General features: G+C 39.5%; 1 protein-coding gene across 5 annotated transcripts in view; it reads left to right on the forward strand.

Annotated features, from left to right (window-relative positions):
- The first annotated feature begins 6363 nt into the window (after positions 1 to 6363).
- The window catches only part of RC3H1 (ring finger and CCCH-type domains 1), an 81788-nt gene continuing 70066 nt past the window's right edge, over positions 6364 to 18085 (forward strand). For all 5 annotated transcript variants that reach the window (XM_075038632.1, XM_075038627.1, XM_075038628.1 and 2 more), the window contains exon 1: positions 6364 to 6477. The gene's annotated coding sequence lies outside the window, so the exon portion shown is untranslated. The remainder of the gene's footprint in view (positions 6478 to 18085) is intronic.

Raw genomic sequence — 18085 nt, forward strand, 5'->3', positions numbered from 1 at the left:
CATTTACAATTCAGAAATGTCTTTGTTTCCTGCTGAAATTGAATTGCTGGAATGCCGTGTAACAGCTTTTTACCAGTAGAGTAATGAGCGACAGGAAACCTAGAATACTGTGCTGAAAAGAAATTTAAAAGTGGAGGAGGAAATTCTTACCAAAAAGGTAGGTTTTTGCATGTGTGAGAATTTGCCTGTCAAAGTAGACATGATATGTAGAATCTGGTAAAAGAATAAAGGAAATTACCATACAGCTATGATCTCCGAAAAATAATCTCAGCCTACCTAAACAAATTCAACATGTTTCCACTGAAAATAATCTTTTTGTGAAGTGCTTATCAAGCATGTACTGCAGCTACCTGTTATAAAATTGTTTTTTGTTTATAGGTCTCTTCTCAAAAACCACTGAGGGGTGAAATGTAAAAAAAAGACCCTCTGCAATTACCTGAACAATATACTTTTAAAAAACTGCTAGAACTGAGATCTGAATAAGCAGCAGCTACTTGAGATCCACACTAATATAAAAACACCTAAAATTGCTTTATGCAGTTATTCATACCTTAGGATTAGCTAAGGTTGGTCCTCTACTTTTATTTTCCTGTGGGAATTGCTAGTCCCATTTGTTGGAAGGTGCACTGGGGGAGTCTTGTATCAGGTGTTCTCAAACCAAACCAGCACAAAACTTTGGATCTTTATGTGTGATACCAAGCAGGGATAACTGCAGGAAACAGTCAACATGTTTTCACTTGCTGCAGAAATGTAATGTGACTACAGAGATGTCAGTCCCACTTTTTACTTGTATTAAGAGTGCTCTACCTGGGAAACGTGATTGGAAAAATTACTCAAATAGCAGTTTAGTCATAATGTAATTACTGTAACTTGCACAAGTGTGGAGGATACATAAGGTCTAGTGGTCGGAACCCAAGACCAGACCATGGGGTTTATTCCTTATCTTGCCACTGCTTGCTATGTGAACCTGAAAAGTTGCTTAACCTCTACTATTCAGCTTCCCCTGCAAAACAAGAGTAAGGCTGTGGTTTTACATGCAGCTAAACAAAGGTACTGACTTGCCATAGAAAAACTGTGCTGATTTTATTGCCCTGTCTTTCATTTTCCCCTAGTTTTTAAGTACTTAAGGAAGTCTGCCAGAGAGGCACAAGGCGGTTCTCTGTTTTATACACACACACGAGCTGGAATTCTCATAAAATGTAATTTTCTTAATTCTTTATCTTCTCAACTCATATGTTACTTTCCTAAGCTGAATAAAAGGCTGTTGTAAAATGCGATGCAACAATGTTATGAAGGAAAAGAACAAATTTCAACATAGGAACCACTAGAGGAAGGAAAGGAAATAAAGTGTTACACTTCTGCTTTTTGTTGAGACAGAATAGAAGAGGAAATAAATTAAGGAACTAAAGTGCAAGATAAAGAGGTGGCAGCATATGGCACTTGGCAGAGGCTCTTGACCCTCCCGGGGCAGGGGGCGGGTGTGGGATTCAGAAGCCAAACAGATGGTTATTTCAGCAGAGGGCACCAGAACAACAACTATATGGTAGAGACTTTGACTTGCTCTGCCCAATGAACATTATTAAATGCCTGGTATCCTCACAGCCTCCAAGTGGGTCTGTATTCTTGTTATGCTGCAAATTCTTGAACTATATAATGCTTCACGCTTGTCACGCTTAGAGAGAGATGTTGCCGAATGACACTGAAAACTCTGGGATTAAAGCAAACCAGGCAATTACATGTAAGCAGAAAGGCAGTAAACAGTACCATGGGAATATGTGGCATGTACTACTAAGTCAGCATATTGCATCTCTAAATGTCAGTGGGACAAGGAGGATAATGAGATGGGACAGTTAAGTGAAACTTCTAATGAGAAATCATCAAAGAGAAGTTTCTTACCTTCTTTATCATTCCTTCTTTTTTCACAGCAACTGAAGCCACAGGGTATACTTAAATAGATTTTTTGCATTCCTAGTAGCCTAAGCACAAATATTAATAACTGCACTGATATTCTGCAAATCTATTATGTATAGGATCAAAGAACTGCAAAAAGTTTTACAAATTTTTAAACAAATCTGATAATGTTTGGTGGGTTATATAGTATTATTTGCTTGTGCAAATTGAATGGTTGAGAGAGAACCATTCATAGAGGAATATTGGTTTTACACTTATGCCCTTCACATTCTTTTACATCATTCAGGCTTCTGTTGTATAAAGGAAATCTAAATCTTATACGTTATGGTCAAGATACTGAGCATGTCCTTCCACAGTGGAAGGCTTTATTTTGCTATCATCCTCTTATTATTCTAAATTAAGCATACATAACTAGTTCTAAAAATTGCATCTGAATTACATGGGCTTGGATGACATTCAGCATACTCTTTAATGAGTATTGGGTTTTTTGGTAATGATTACACTGTGCAGATATGCTTCAGTCTTCTGCTTTTGTCAGTGGAATTTTATAGAAGTGCAGGAATTGTAGGTTTTGTTAACATGATGGTCAAGCACACAAAAGTCCTAAAGATTTACTTTTTTGTTATCTTTGGTTTATATGATATATGCAAGAATCTTGGCTGTGTGAAATAACGACAACATTTTTTTAAATGCTTGCAGCCAGTTGGAAAAATATTTAATTCTTGCCTTTCATTCTGATATCACAGGTTTCAAAATGAGAAATTTTCCATTATTATCAGCATTACAGGTCACATAGATAACTAAAATAGCAAAATGAAACATTGCCAGGGCATTAAAAAAATCTTTCTTTTTATGAAAACAGCTATTCTGTTACCAGTTTTACATGAGTTTTATATAGAAAGAGTAGTATAAAAATTGAATCATCAAATGATACCATTTTACAGTTACACTGATAATTTACCTATTTTTTCTCAGTTATGCAGGCTAATAAAGGGATTAATTTCTAATGTATAATCTGAAGAACATTACTAGGTTGGCCACAAATGTAAAATCCTAGAACCATGCCTATACATTATCCCCTTTGTGAAGGAAAAAAAAGAAAAAGAAGGAATGGAAAATTGACATGATATGTTGTAAAATCAAAACTAATTCCTGGGGGTTTTTAAGGACATGAAAGAAAGAACAATGTGAATAACTGGAGATAAATTACAGCAGATTTAATAATAAGCTTAAATGAGATATGACAACAGTAACCCTAAAAGCGAATACTGTTCTGCATTTCATATGCTAAAGCAGTGTGTCATGCAGCAAGAAATGCTGGATAACTGGAGAAAGCAGACATTAAAAGTAATCTAGGTATCTAGTGGGATCAGTTCCCAAAGAGAGAAAAAGCTCATCTGCAAACTTGTGAACTTTTAAAATCCAGAATAAAGAACAGTCATTAGGAAAATTTTACTCTAATGGAGGTCTAAAATGGGTTTTAAGATTTAGAGTACTCATCCTTGCAATGTTACTTAATGAGAACCATAGGTCATTTCAGATCCCACTTCTTAAAATTTAAACAATGCAGTACTGTGGTAAAGCTATGTTGTAATACTGAAAATTGTTGTTAGCAAGTAAATATTGGTAATAGAATTTACTAAATGGTAACAGAATTAAATGCTGAGGGAAAATATAAGCAAGCTGAAAATGAAAACCTTTCAGCAATATAGGAACCGTACATAGGAACCAAGTATAGGAAGTAGTAGGAGTCTTCAGATTAGAGTGTTAAAAACCAGACTGAACAAAACACCAGAATGATGTACTGCATGCAATCACCTGCTATAAACCAGGAAGTCAGAGGATGGCCTCAGGCCTTGACCACTTCTAGTTTCTGCGTCTTTAAACAACGATTTCAGAGAACACCTACCATTTTATCTCCTAGTGCTAGCATTTGCATCTGAACAGGATACTAGTAACTTCAATAAGGTTCACATTTCTAGCATAACATTTAGGAGAGGAGTCTGCAAAAGATGGCAATTGCTGATTGAAAATTTTCTGTGGTATGCACAGTTTTAAATTAGAATAATAGGGTGAAGACGATAATTAAATTGATCAAGAATAACGTGCAGAGATACTACTTAGTAGTTCATTTCCAAGAGGGAGGAGTAATTAGATAGGAGTATAATGATTCAGATTTGATTTTTTTTTTAACAAACTATGCTGCAATTTGCCAATTGGTTATATGAAAGCTTGTGCTTCAGGACAAAGACTCTTACATAATTTATACAGTCATTAAGAACAAGTGGTATTAGTGTTGCATTGGGGCATTGCAGGAAGTTTTACAATGCCAATATAATTATAAGAATATAACAATGTACTAATCTGTGATCATCCCTGACTTCCAAATCTGGCTAACTACGATATTCTTGATTAAATCATTCATTCAGATATTTTATTGTGTAATGATGGTACTAAGGATTCTGATGCTTACAAACATTGATTGTTTTAGACTTCTGTTTGTAGACTTCTAAATCTTTCCTGTTAATCTTCTTGAAACAACAATAAAACAGCCATAATGCTTAAGATTCACACTTCCATGTTAAACTTCTTGATTTACACTTGTTACTCGTAGTAAGTTAAATGTGATCTTTGTAAAGATCTTAGCCTTCTGAGTTCATAAGATCCCAAATGCCTGTGAATATACCAAGAAAACCCTGTTTTCAGAAATTAATTTAATAGCTGTTCTTATTTTATTCAAGCACTAATCATTGATAAACATTAAGCTTAATTGTTTTGCTGGAAAAGACTAAATAATAGAGACAATTTCTTTAGTAAAAATGAGAGAAATAATACATCTAGCTACTGTCACCACACTTCTTGTAAAGTTAACATAATATCCGCAATCCATATGAGAGTCAGGAAGAGGAGCTGAAGATTAAACTCTCCCTACATAGACTTTCTCTCATGTCCAGGAGCTCAGCTCTGTAATTTGTTTCCGTATTTCTGTCTACATGTCATGACCCAGCTTCCTTTTGCAGGTTGCTGTCTCAAGCCCCTGGCTCCGGGCCTGGTTACTTCTGACCTGACATTGCGCTGTTTTAATGTATGCCAAGGTCATGTAGTCCTCTGCAGTTCAGACGTTGAACTGATAATACAATGCATGCTCCTTACAGTGTTATGAAGCCTTTAGAAATGCAGTGATTCCATATGCAGCATCCTGCCCAATGACCTCACACCAGCATAGATCCCACAGAACCTCCAGCTGGGCATAGCACGATAAAATATCTGGGGAACAGGATGGGACTCCTGAACCTCATCTTTTTGTTAAATTTGGAAATAAATTTGGACAAAATCCTTAGCATTTTACACCACAGTTCATGTTTGTATAAAATGGGAATCAGTTCGATGCTACCTTGAAACATCCAGATGTTAAGTAATTACTTCTCACAGCATTTTAAAACTATCAGTATATGCTAACTAAATGCAGCAAGTCACTATGAATAATTGTAAGATATAACTTCATTTTAAAATTTTTTCAGTAGCCAAACTCTAGTTCAGTTACTGTGTGATACAGGAAGGCTTGGTGGGGCCCCAAAACATCGTACCTGTGGTGTTGGTTGAAGCTGAGGATTAATAAAATGTGCCCTGCCGAAAGAAAGCTACCGCGGAACCGTCTCCAGCAACAAGCCCAGCTCCCCATGGGCCTCGCGGGCAAAGTAACGTGGTCTTTGACCTGCACAGCCACCTAAGTGTGCCTGGATGGGGAACAGCATTCATCATTTTTTTTCCTCCAAGTAAGAAAATAAACCAACCTCCAAGCTCTAAGGTTTGATGGCATGAGGCAATCGCAGCAGGGAAGAAGACGGAACTGCAGTGCACCCCGAACAGGGGAAGCACCCTCCCGCCCTGCTGTGGGCGCTGAGCTAGAGAAAATGGCGGGCTAGGGGCTTTGGGAGGCTCCGAGCACGCAGAGAGAGCTCCTCAAGCTACACTTAGCGTCTGAAGAACCACAACCTCGACCCCGTAGCCTCGCCGCGCCCGCAGTCATCGCTGGCGAGGACAAGACGAGGCAAAAGAACGAAAAACCCACCCAAAAGGCAAGGGAGGGCAGCAGGGAGCACGCACCATCACTAACAAGAACTCACGACACCCTCCCCACGGCAGAGAGCGACAACGCCCCTGCCTGACAACACTGCCCTTCACCCTGCCCAGCGCCACAGCCCGTGACTCGGCTTTTTCTCCCAGGGCCGCCCCGCCTGCTCGGGGGGCCGGGCGCAGGAAGGGGCGGGCGGCAGGCAGACAGCGGCGAGGCGGTGCAGGCAGGCAGACAGCGGCGAGGCGGTGCAGGCAGGCAGGCAGGGAGGGAGGGAGGGAGGAGGAGGAGGAGGAGGAGGAGGAGGAGGGGAGGCAGCCGACGCACAAGATGGCCGCCGCTGCTGCAGCGGCGGAGGTGGAGGGGTGGCAGGCGACGGCGGTGGGGGGGCCCGGGGGCTTGCGGGTGTTGGAGAAGCAGGGCGCTGCGGCCGCGCCCGTGTGCCGTAGCTGAGGGGGCCGGTGGTCGCTGCGGGGAGCCCGGCCCGTGTGGTGAGTATGCTGTCTCCTCTACCACCCGCTCCTGGGCTCGGCTGCGGGGAGCAGAGAGCCTGGGGTGCGGGGAACAATGGGGCTGGCCTCGGGGGCGCTGGTGGGGCGGGAGGCCTCTGTCCCTCCCCCCTCCCAGGGAAGGGAGACGGAGGGGCGGGCGCCGCGCTTGCTTGCGGGGCTGGTGCCGCTGTCTCTGCTTCACTAGGCCTCAGGCTTCTGCCGGGCTCGATTACCGAGCGCCCTGGGCAGGGAGGCAGGGAACTGTGGAGGCCGCCGTCCCCGGTGCGGGGAGGCGGCGAGGGGCGGGGAGAGCCCAGCGGTTGGGTCCGGCCTGGGGGGTGGGGAGAGGCGGTATTGCCTCAGGCTACGGCGGCGAAGGGACAGGCGGCTTTTGTGTGTGGCCTGCGTCTGCTGTTGTTTTTCCAGGGGCTCTGCGCGCCTAGAAAGAAAACTCATGCCCGTGTCGCACTCGGCACAGTTAAACGAACAACAGTGGGGGGTGGGGTGGAAATAAGGCCAGAGCTGCCCCCCCCCCCCCCCGGCTGTCGCTCTTTTGTCTGTGGCGCCTGAGGGAAGAGCGAGGTGGTCCTCAGCCTCCCTCTGCCAGGGAAGAAACCGTGATAAAACCAAACAGAAACTCCGCTGACTTTCACTAGTTTTTCACCCTGGCGTTGTTTTAGCTGTTGGATTAACAGGGCGAGGATGGGTAAGGTTTCTTGCTGGGAGTGCGGTGTTGTTATGGCTGCATTTTAACGTGCTTTGGTGGTTGGGAATGCTCTGGTGTCAGTTTTTGTCCTCAAAAGCCTTTGTGAGGCCTGTGCTGCTTTAAAACGTGGAACTGATGTGTGTTTTTTTCCTAGGAACTGGGAATGTTTAATTTTGTCCACATGCATGTATGCCTTTTTCCTCAGAGTAGCTCTCATTTCTTTTTTAAATTTCAGTCAAGTATGAATGAAAAGTCTTCTGTCCCTTCGGTGGTAGCTACTGTTTTCTGTGTGTTTTACTATATTGAAAATGGCCGAAGTGGAAAAAAAAAATAATTTTGCAAAAATGATTAAAAGGTTCAAAGTAACCTGGGCTGTTGTTGAGCTGCTTTAATCATTGTAACTGGTTTAGCAATGCCATCTTCTAATGACTCTGGAAGAGAAATGCAGTTGTTAAATTCAGTATTTATACTCTATTCGTGTCATATAGCTATAGAGTTGTTGGATAACACAGCAATTCTATGAAGCAGAAATTAATGTGTTCCTAAACTTACCTTTTTTACGCTCTTGAGGCTTATAGGGATGTGGAGAGCAGTAATTTTATCAGTTATAAATGTCTGTATTTCTGCATTTGAAGTCAACGAAGCTAATAAGAGACTTCATAGTTGTATAAATAACCCAGTGTTCCTAGGAGGAGTGTGTACCTTGATGATTTCAAAGCTTCACCAGTAGCACCATGGCTTTCTTCATTAATACACAATGTTGATAGGAAATTATGGTTTCCACTAACAGAAATAGAAGCAGGCGTTATCAGTTAATGGACCTTTTCTTTTCCCTGCTATAGCTTACTGCTTTACCTTTCTGTCCTAGAAAAGATTCTGTCAAAGCAGACAGCTTGACGGGCTGCATTGAGGGAAATTTAGAAACGCAAGTACCATCAGTGCAGTCTGTTTTGACAACCAGAGACTTGAGCGGTGCACTTGTCAATCACTTTTGAGCAGCAGTAACCTTAATGGAGATGAGTGGGAAGTTACTTGTATGTTTTCTAGTGGCTTTGGGTTTTTTTTTTGCCAGCTTTGTATCCAAACTACCTTAGTTTAAAGCAAAATATTTTAGAAATTTATGATGAGATTATTGTATGCCAATAATGATTCTAAAAACTAACGTTCCACTGAACAGATGAATGTATGAATCCAGAAATTGCATACATTAATATGTCAGGGTTTAATTTACAAGCATCTTAGGACATGTATATTATTATGTAAAACTGGTGATGCTAAACCAGATGAACAGAAGTCAGCAGGATTGCTTTTGGAAACTTCTGCTATGTTGCAAGTGATTTACCAGCAATCTGGGTGGAAACCGTTATCAATCTTCTTGAATTAAATGTTGCAGAAGCTGAGATTCAGTGAGTGTGTGTATTAAAATATTGACTTAATTTTTTTATACGTGGTTCAGATGCCTTGGGTGATGCTGATGTTGGTCACTTTGATAATGGTGGCAAAGACTGACATCCCATTTTATTTAGGGTCTATATCTCATGACTAACCAGTGCTGTAAAAGGGTGTGCCATGATACTTAGGGAATTGACTTTTCCCATTCTGTAATATGTAATAATATGAAGGATAATTACTTTTTTTTTTATTCCACCCAAGAAATCAAATAGTTTACATGCTGAATACCTGGAAAAAATGTTTCATCCATGTGAAAGAACTTGTGGAATCATAGGTTTCAAACAGTATGAAGTGTAAAGCTGAACTAGAAGGAAAGAACTCGCCTGCATTTAGGCTCCCAAACATCCTGAGCATCTCAAAATAGCTATGCAGCAGCCACTGTAAGGTACCTTTTAAGCAGATGACCCTTTATAAAGCTTTAATTTTTTGCAAAGCCTGGTCATTGTTTAAAATTCTTTTCCCCAGTGGATTCACTGAATCATTTTGCAGATGAAATTCTGTGTGGTTTTGTGGTGGTTCTTCCTACACCCAGTAAATCAGGTGGTGGTTTGCTGGAGCATCCCAAGTAATATTGGCTGTTAGGACGAAAAAAAATATCTGACTCAAAGTACATGATAGATAAGCCACAGGGGAATTTGAAGTTTGAGGTTAATGCCTAGGACTGCACTTGGTAATGAATATGAAACCATTATCATACAGGAATAAAGATGTAATATGCTTCTGTTGTGAAAGATCATTATATAAACATCCTGCACCAGCTGAAATTTCAGTGTGACCTTCAAGATTCTGTGTAGGCTATCTTACAGTAATGCAGTCTGAAATCTATGGACTCATGATAACTGAGAAAAAACCCCACAAATATTTACCTATGTTGTATTACTTTCCTTTCTGTACAGAGATATTCCACAGTGCATGCTGAATTAGTTGCAGTTCCCATCACTTAGTTTGACCACTTGTTTTTCTCAAGAAGTGTGTCTCTTGATGGTTATCTTTTGCATCAGTTTCATTTTCTTCATTGCCAGTACAGTAAAAGTTGAAATGGTATTAGATTTTAAGGGCTAACTGGTTTCTAATGAGGTGTTGGGTTTTTTTATTTGTGGAAATGCGTAACGGGCAAGAAGGTGCAAAACTCTTGTCAGCTTATTGTAAATAGATTTTTCTGACTTTCTGGTTAGAGTGCTTGAGGAAATAGCGTTCCTGTTACTGTGTGATAGCAACATGTTGTGTGCTACCAGCTGGAGAAGGAGGGGACTTTTGTGATAGAAATATCAAGATTTCTAAATCATTTGTTGCAAATCTATGTTGTCAGAAGCAGTACCAGTTGCACACTGCTCTGTTGGAATTTGTAGAGGAGTGTGTTTCATGCAAGTGTGATGGGTGTCCCTGCTTTGAGATTTCTTTCTAATACAATGAGAAGGAAGGAAGCTACATGTCATCTAGGGCAACTTTCAGCAGGTAGAGATCTCTTATTATATACATCAGAAACATATTGTAGGCAGACTTTAAATAGATTGCAGTAAGACTGGCAGAACATCCACGAGTAGGTATTACTCTTACATTTGAGAAGGTAGCTCTTGGCTCTGGCTCAAACTTGAACTTGGTGTGAGTGAGACACTGTTGCATTATGCAGATGAAAAATGTCATGATGTCTAAGTAGCAGCATCTCCTGAGCACCAGCCATTGACATTTGGAAAATCTAAAGACTTTAATGTTAATTCACACAGGAAAAAAAGGAACTTCACACCCTTTGCAGACTTCTACATAAAAGCTCCTGCTCAGCATGCTGGGGTTTGTTTTTTGTTGTTGTTGTTGTTGTTGGGTTTGGGGGTTTTGTTGGGGTTTTTTTGTTTGTTTTTTTAAAAGGGGTGGAGGGGAAGAAAGGATCTCAGGAAGCATAAGGACCACATGTAGAATAATACAGAAAATATCTCTATCACTTGATTGTGTGCCTTTTTTTTGTACAGTGTTAGCTACACTGTTAAAAAAGAGGAATTCTTAGGAACATGGAGAACAATCTTTATATGAGAGATGGTTGGGAGGAGGAGAGAGGAGGCAAGGGAAGAGTATTGTTTTGACAGACAAAAGAATTCAATTTTTCCTGTTTTGCAACATAAGAAATGGAGGATGTGCAGTTAAACTGAGAAGTAGTGCAAGTGTGACTGAAGGAAGGAACGGATCTTTCATTTGTTTCACATAGATTGTGGCACAGGTTGCTACGTAATTTGAGACACGGAAGAGTGTATTTGTGTCAGATGGGTAATACTGTGGTAAGGCGAGTCTTGAGTTCAGCGTTACAAAAGCTGGAGGGTTTATTGACATTATTCATTCCAACCTTGAAGTGACTAAATTAGCCATAAGTGACATGTTCTTCTTGCTGTATAGATCTCTCGCTACTGTTTTCTTGCAAAACCACTTTTTTTCAAATCCTTCACATAAAATATTATTTCTCAATCGTACAAATATTTGGAGTCTGGGGGGTGCATTTTTTGTTAATTTGAGACTTTTGTAATAGGACTGTGCTTCCGCTGCAAGACAACTGAAGAAACAGTGTATGGAGTAGCTGAAGTAACTGAAATGTGCTAGTCTGGGAGAATCTAGATCTCGCGGTGGTTTCTGATGTATTTTGGTTTGTTTTTTGTTTTAACAAGGCAAGTCTGGTTTGTCTCATTCCTCTACTATGCCAGTTAAGTAGGTGTTTTTAAAATGGTCTAATTAACTAGTGTTTAAAAGTAGGCTGTTAATCTTAACATAAAATCTGGGCATTCTGAATGTCATGATTTTTCAGGATGCTTCAATGTGTATCAGACCCCATCAGGATAAGCTTTGAAGGTTGAGTTATGGTTGTTTTTTAAACCTGTTGTTCATAATAAAATTCTGGTTGATCAGCTGGTGGAACAGTAGTGCTTATAGCCTGGTTCATAAGGTCTTCTCAGAACTTCCTCCTGAAATAATTTCTAGCAATTATTTCAGCTCAAATTCTGAGCAAGTTGGAAGGTTTTTCAGTTACAGCTTTTAACTGCATGCTGTTTTGAAAGGAGACTTCTACTAGAGTAGCAGGAATGTTGTCTCTTTATTATGCATTGAAAGTCTTCAGGGACCTGCAGCTAATTATTTTTGATAAATTGTGGCAGGCAGTGTTGGTCTCCAACTCAAATTTAAGAGCTATCTTTTGGGCAAAAGGAGTGAGGTTCAGGGAAGGCATTACGAAGTGAATGAATTGAAATTCATGCCAAGTGGGATGGTTTTAATTACCTATTTATTAATAAACCAACTTCTGTGGAACGTTCCCAATGTTGAGTAGCATTGAACTTTCTCTGTGCTTTGTTTTTAGACTAAACATTATTCATACTGACTTAGCACTCTTCACTTTTTGTAGCAGTTGTACTGGAATGAATAACTCTTCCATGTTTTACTACAGTGACTCTGTAATATAAATGCCCTTCAAAAGTGAGTGAAATAAAACTCTTACTGTTGACATACTTTTCTTGTAAGTCACATTCTTTCAGCTTGTTCTCCCCCACACCCCCCTTTCCTTTTGTTACCAGTTTAGAATGGAAGTCCTTCAGTTACTATTTGATGTTAGGAACTGTACAAACAAATGAAAGTGTTAAGACTTCCTTATCCAGTGTTTGTATCTGATGAATCTGGTACTCACAGTACAGCAAGACTAAAGCATTTTGTGCCCTTTATTTTTTTTTTTTAATCCTGTGCCAAGATGCAAGAACCAAAGGAGAGACCTTGAAATTAATGGCTACTAAATTTGAAAGAAGTAGTAGAAAATGAGATTAGCTTACATGGCATTCTGAAATTTTGACATGCTGCATAAACATTATTTTATGACCGTTAATAATTCTGGCAGTTATGCAGGCCTAATGATAATTAAATCTCATGTTTGATTGGAAGCCATTCTCTGGGAGGCTCAGTAGAAAAATTTCCCCTGCCTTTACAAGTGAATGCTGTGCTAATGAAATCTTGAAAAATCTGCTCATGCTCATGAGTTCAGTGAAGCAATCATCTCTGTTTGTGATGTTTCACAATTTAAAATTCCTATTTCATTTTACAAAAATCAAGCCTGGGTGTTGTGCCACAGTGAAGTGCTCAGAGTGGTTTGAGGAGATACAAAATGCCAAAATGCTGTCCCGCTTCAGACAGGAGGCGTGGAAGAAAGAGTAGGAATGTATGGATACTGTGAAGCAAGTCTCAGCCTCCACTCTCTATAAATGAAAAGTCTTCACAGTAATGTATGATGTATTTTCTAGCTTGGTTAGGTAGGTATTTCTTGAGCTCCTCTAGAGCAATTAAGTCTGTTTCACGTGGCATTTGGGCAATTGTTTTTAGACATGTCAGAGGAGCTCAGGTGTTTACATGTAACATACCAAATTGACAAAGTACCTTGTTGTAAAAAACAAACAATTAATCAAATTCAAAAGATCTTGATAAATAGTTGTTTATTGTAATACTGAAATTGTCATTGGTCACCTGCATTGTTACCAATTATTGTGTGTGTAGACATTACAATTCAAAAATTTTTGGAAGCTGGAAAATGACTAGCTCTTCTATAGCAGCTCCAGAAGGACAGTAATTCTTGGTCTTACTAGCTTTGTAAAGAGAATGTGGATTTTGTTTCAGAATGGATCAGAACAGGGCAAATTCTCACAAATTGCTAAAGCGGTTACAGAGAAAATACCACTCTCCCATATATCTTTCCAGATTTGAAATGACTGGAATCCCTGGAAGCGTTCAAGGCCAGGTTGGATGGGGCTTTGAGCAACCTAGTCTAGTGCAAGGTGTCCCTGCGTATGGCAGGGCGGTGGAACTAAATGATCTTTAAGGTCCCTTCCAACCCAAACCATTCTATGACTTTTCTGTAAGGAGTCTTTATTTCTTTGCTTGCTAAAATGCTCTGTTTTCTTTTAGAATGTTTTTTTTCCTGGATCCATGGGTATCTTCACTTCTGTTCTCTTTAATGATCTTTCATTCTCTGGTATTAGCTACTTTCCTTCCAAGTGATTTTTTTTTTTTAATTTAACTTTGCTCTGATATGAGCCAGTATTCAATTCAGCTAGCTAATGCAGGTAACAGAGATGGTATATTGCCTATTGATTTTGTTATTTGACAATTCAGACTTGCAGGATGGGCTGTTTGAATAATGGAGCAACCGTGGGACTCTTTGTTCTTGGACTTTACTGGGGACTATTAAAATGTCACTGCTTCCTCCAGAACTGGTGAGAAGTTAGGGAGCATTGTTCATGGCATGCTCCCTCGTGACTACTTTGGCTGTTGCTGTAAATTTGAAAGGATAAAGATAAAAATAAGTTGGGCTAAACTGGCTTGATGGAATGGACTGGGTAAGTTAAACCAGAGGCTACGACTCGGGCTGTCCTTCCTGTTTATGAGTCATTCCCCTGTTTAATTGCATGAAAAGGCCTCCTGTAGAATTAATTAAAAGACAGGTCTTAGTAGTGCTGCAAAAAACTTTAGTTAAAATGGTGAATTTTAATTTTAGTCTTCCTTGTTCAACAACCGCTTAAGGATGGAAGCCTGGACACTGTAACCTCTTTGTAGGTGATTCATACAACAAGTGGAAAGAAAATGTTATTCAGGACAGTGAGAATTAGTTAAACTTTGGTTGCTTGAATTAGTCCAGACTATTTTAAATGTGACTGTTTTGTTGCCAGCTGTTGCTGGATTCTACAGTAAAGGTGTGAACTGTCAGGGTTGTCTTCTGGACTTGCTAATGCTTGTGTGCATTGTTAGTCTCTTGTATTTGTGTTCTGTATTAAATCATGTTGTGACTGTTATCTGAAGACATCGCTTCTGTGATACCTCTTTGTGCCTTTTATCTACTGTGTTGTACTTTATACAGAGCCTTTTCCTGACTTGAAGGCACCTTACTTCATGATTCTCTGTTTTTCTCTTCTAAATCATCTCTTCCATTTGTTATGTTTGAGGATGTATTTGTGTTAATGAACTTCAAGGAGACAATTTGTTTTGCATTGGTAATTGTGATTTAGTGCAGAGAAAAGGTGCTGAAAGTAAGGGTTGACTGTGTTTGGAAACCCTCTAAATCATCCCACCTCTTTGCTTGTGAGAGTAAGAGACTGCCTGTTGATAACAGTAGGCAACTGGAAGTATTGGGAATAACCTTGTTCTGACTTGCGTCAGAATACATTGGGAAATGTAGCATTTCAGTTTTGCCTTAAGCGGTGCTGCTTAGCATTTTACTGGTGACTCTGGATGTGGTCATAAAGGTTCTCTCAGAGTGCAAGATACTTCTTATTTTTATTATTAAAATAATAAAGGCTGTGGACATAGCTCTCCTAAACACTTTACCAGAAAGCAAAAAGGCACAGCCCAGTTGGTACTTTCCAGACTAAGGACCTGTATTGTAATAAGTCACCTTTGACAGCCTGCTTGGATTTTGAGAGTAGCATCTCTCTTTTCAGTCTCCTGTTTTGAGGGCTGCTGGTAGAGAAAGGCAGACTTATGGTTAGAGCAAGAGAGATCTGGTAGCAGAGACTTGACAGCTTTGTGGCTGCAAAGCAAAATAAATTCCATAGGTTATACTTGTACTAAATTTATCCCTTTTCCTAATTATTAACAGAGTTAAGAAGACTTATCTTCTCACCAAGCACTGTAATTTTTGCAGAATATGTTCCGGGGGGCAGCACAGGATGGGGCACTTGGCAAAATTTTCATCTCCCCTGAACGTGTGATGTTCTGTCTCATTTCTGTAGCATTTGCGAAAAGGAAGGAATAAAAATAGGAGTAATAAGATGACGTAGAAATTGGCAAGTTGCTTTCAGGCTTTTTTTAAATTTTTTTTTAGCATTTATTCCTGTACCAGGTGTATTGGAAATTAATCAGTTGGGTTATTCTACATTAAGTGTCAAAGTCTCTGCACTGTAATTCATAGAAATTAAGTATTTCCATCCTGGTTTTCTGAGTCTGAGGATTTACATGGCTTCAGCAAGCAGAGAGATCTGTAGTTAGCTTTTTTGGTCACTCCTTTCGCTGTGGAACTTCTCAGTCAAACGTTTGTAACAAAATAGCACACAAGGACTGGGTGGGGATGTCTCTGGGTGTGTTTCTGAGGAGGAATTATATGATCACAGCCATTTTTATGTGGGTTTTCAGCTTCACTAGACCAGTTTAGAATAGAACAACTTGAGCTCTGTCAAGCTGAAGCTTGGGCATGATGTAGATGATTTCAGGACATAGCAGGAAGAAAGGTGTCCACAGAAATACTTGGTATTGGTGGAGTAAGTAATACATTGGTGTTTGAGGATGTCATGGTGTGGCTATCGCATTATGCACTGCATGATGAGAATGAGGTGTGGTGTCAGTATTACTCACTAGGCATTAAAACGATCACAGGCGCATTTTCTTTTATGTAAAATCTGAAGGGGGGGGGACCATTCCACTTTGCCTTCCTGTGAGTAATATATGAATTCACCTGATAAATAAAAATGTTAGTTGTCTTTCCCCCCACCCCTTTCCCCAGGATAGAGGAAAAAGAAAGCCTTAGACCATTTCATTTGCCAGTTCATGTGACAATAATTGGGAACCTTCAGGAAGGGGAAGTGAGTGAGAGCAATCCTTTCCTTCAAGCACATCTGATAAGTTCTAAAATTACCTTAATGAATTAGTATAGCTTTTGAGAAGTGGGAATAGAATCAGTCATGGTGATGTGACAAGCTGGTATGTGAGCTGTCATTACAGAATGAAAATTGACAGTAAGCCTGTGAAAATCCAATGACTGCAGTATGCTAATAAATACATTTAAATCCTTTGTTCCTGTTAGGTTTTGTATATTAAAGAAAATAATTCCCAGTGCAATTATGATGGCTTCTGTAGTGCCATTACAGGTGGCTTTGGCTTACAGATTTTGGGAATTTTCTTTTTTAATTGTTTGTCATGCAGTTTTAGCTTACTGTCATTGCTTTTATTCCCAAAACAGTGAGTGGCTAGATACCGGAACGTGTAAAGGGATGTTGACTGCATGGGTGGTAAGATAGTTTCAATGCCCAGTTTTCCCTTCCTATGCCTTACCATATGTTTAGATACCTGCCATTTAATCAGGAGCTTATACAAGACAGAAGGAATTTAAATGATCAAGTCATACAAATATTGCCTGTACAAAGTTTACTTGTCACTTACCCTGGCTTGGTCTGCAGCAATAGAGGTATGAACGGCAGCTAAGTGCATCTGTTCTACTTTAAGGCTCTACAAGAAGGTAATCTAAAAAATAGAAGTAGCTTTCTGTGTAGTCCATGTGTGCAGTAACTGTAAAACATCAGATTACTCTCAAAGTACTGGAATAGGTAATATTGCAGTCAGGGCATGTGAAGGCTCAAAACACTTGTAGTCTCATAGCAGTCTGTGATGGTGTGCCTATTAAAAGCTCTTGGTGGGCTGTGACCACTTAAAGGAGGAGATTGTTAACGGAAAGTAAAAAGATGCTTGACTGTGCAGCTACTCTTGTTTTCTTTCTGAGTATCTTCCAGTCTTTAGTTTTCCATGAGTGAGGTCTAATCTTCTGTAAATAAGGTTCATAAACAGAAGTGTACCCTTGGCTTTCAAAAAGGTAGACTAGTTCAGCATGCTATGGAGAACTATATACTTTTTACTAATAGAACTCTGGCAATAGAATCTGTGAGACTGTGTCCTATGTATTTTTTATTTTATGTCGTTCCAGTTGCTGATACTGCTATAATATAGTTGTAATACATCTTTTAAGACCTAGCATTAATAATGGAGATTGAGAAAATTGTTCTTCATGGACTTCTCCACTTAGAACAAGTTTCATGCAGAGTAAGCAGTAAATAAGAGAACTTTATTCTAAAAGACAAAATTACATGTCTGGAGTAGAACTGTTTTTATAAGGCTGGAGCAGCAAAATTCATCAAGTTGGCAATGGATATTTAATAGGTAACTTCCCAGGATTATTATATTTTGCCCTCTTGCTTGGATGATTTTCAAGCTATGTAACTTAAACTTTTATAATTAGGGTTATAATTCAAAACCTCTTTTAAGAGGATGTATGATACTCTTTTTCCCATTTAAATTCATGCTCCTGCCAAAAATAAAAATACCTCTTATCCATTACTGATGGGAGGATCAATGGGATGTTGGAGGTTTGGATTTTTTTGCTTATACATGACTTTCTTGCATTGTTTGCTATACTAAAAAAAAAAAATTAAAAAAGAAAAAAAAAGCAGCAGCTTTCATTTTTGTGGTTAAGCTCTGATATGTTTGTTATTGGTTAAGAGTAGGTGTTTAATGGAAACCCTGAGACTTGAGTCTTTTGTTTCCACTCACTAAAACCACGAGTACTGTTTTTAATGATCTTGTAAAGCTGTAAAGAAAAGATGCTATTTTTATAAATCTGGAAGGTAAGTGAGACTAACACCAAAGCAGCAAAATATTTAAGTTGGGGGTTTTTTGGTT

Source organism: Buteo buteo, chromosome 10 (assembly GCF_964188355.1).
Source record: "Buteo buteo chromosome 10, bButBut1.hap1.1, whole genome shotgun sequence".
NCBI classification, from domain to species: Eukaryota; Metazoa; Chordata; class Aves; order Accipitriformes; family Accipitridae; genus Buteo; species Buteo buteo.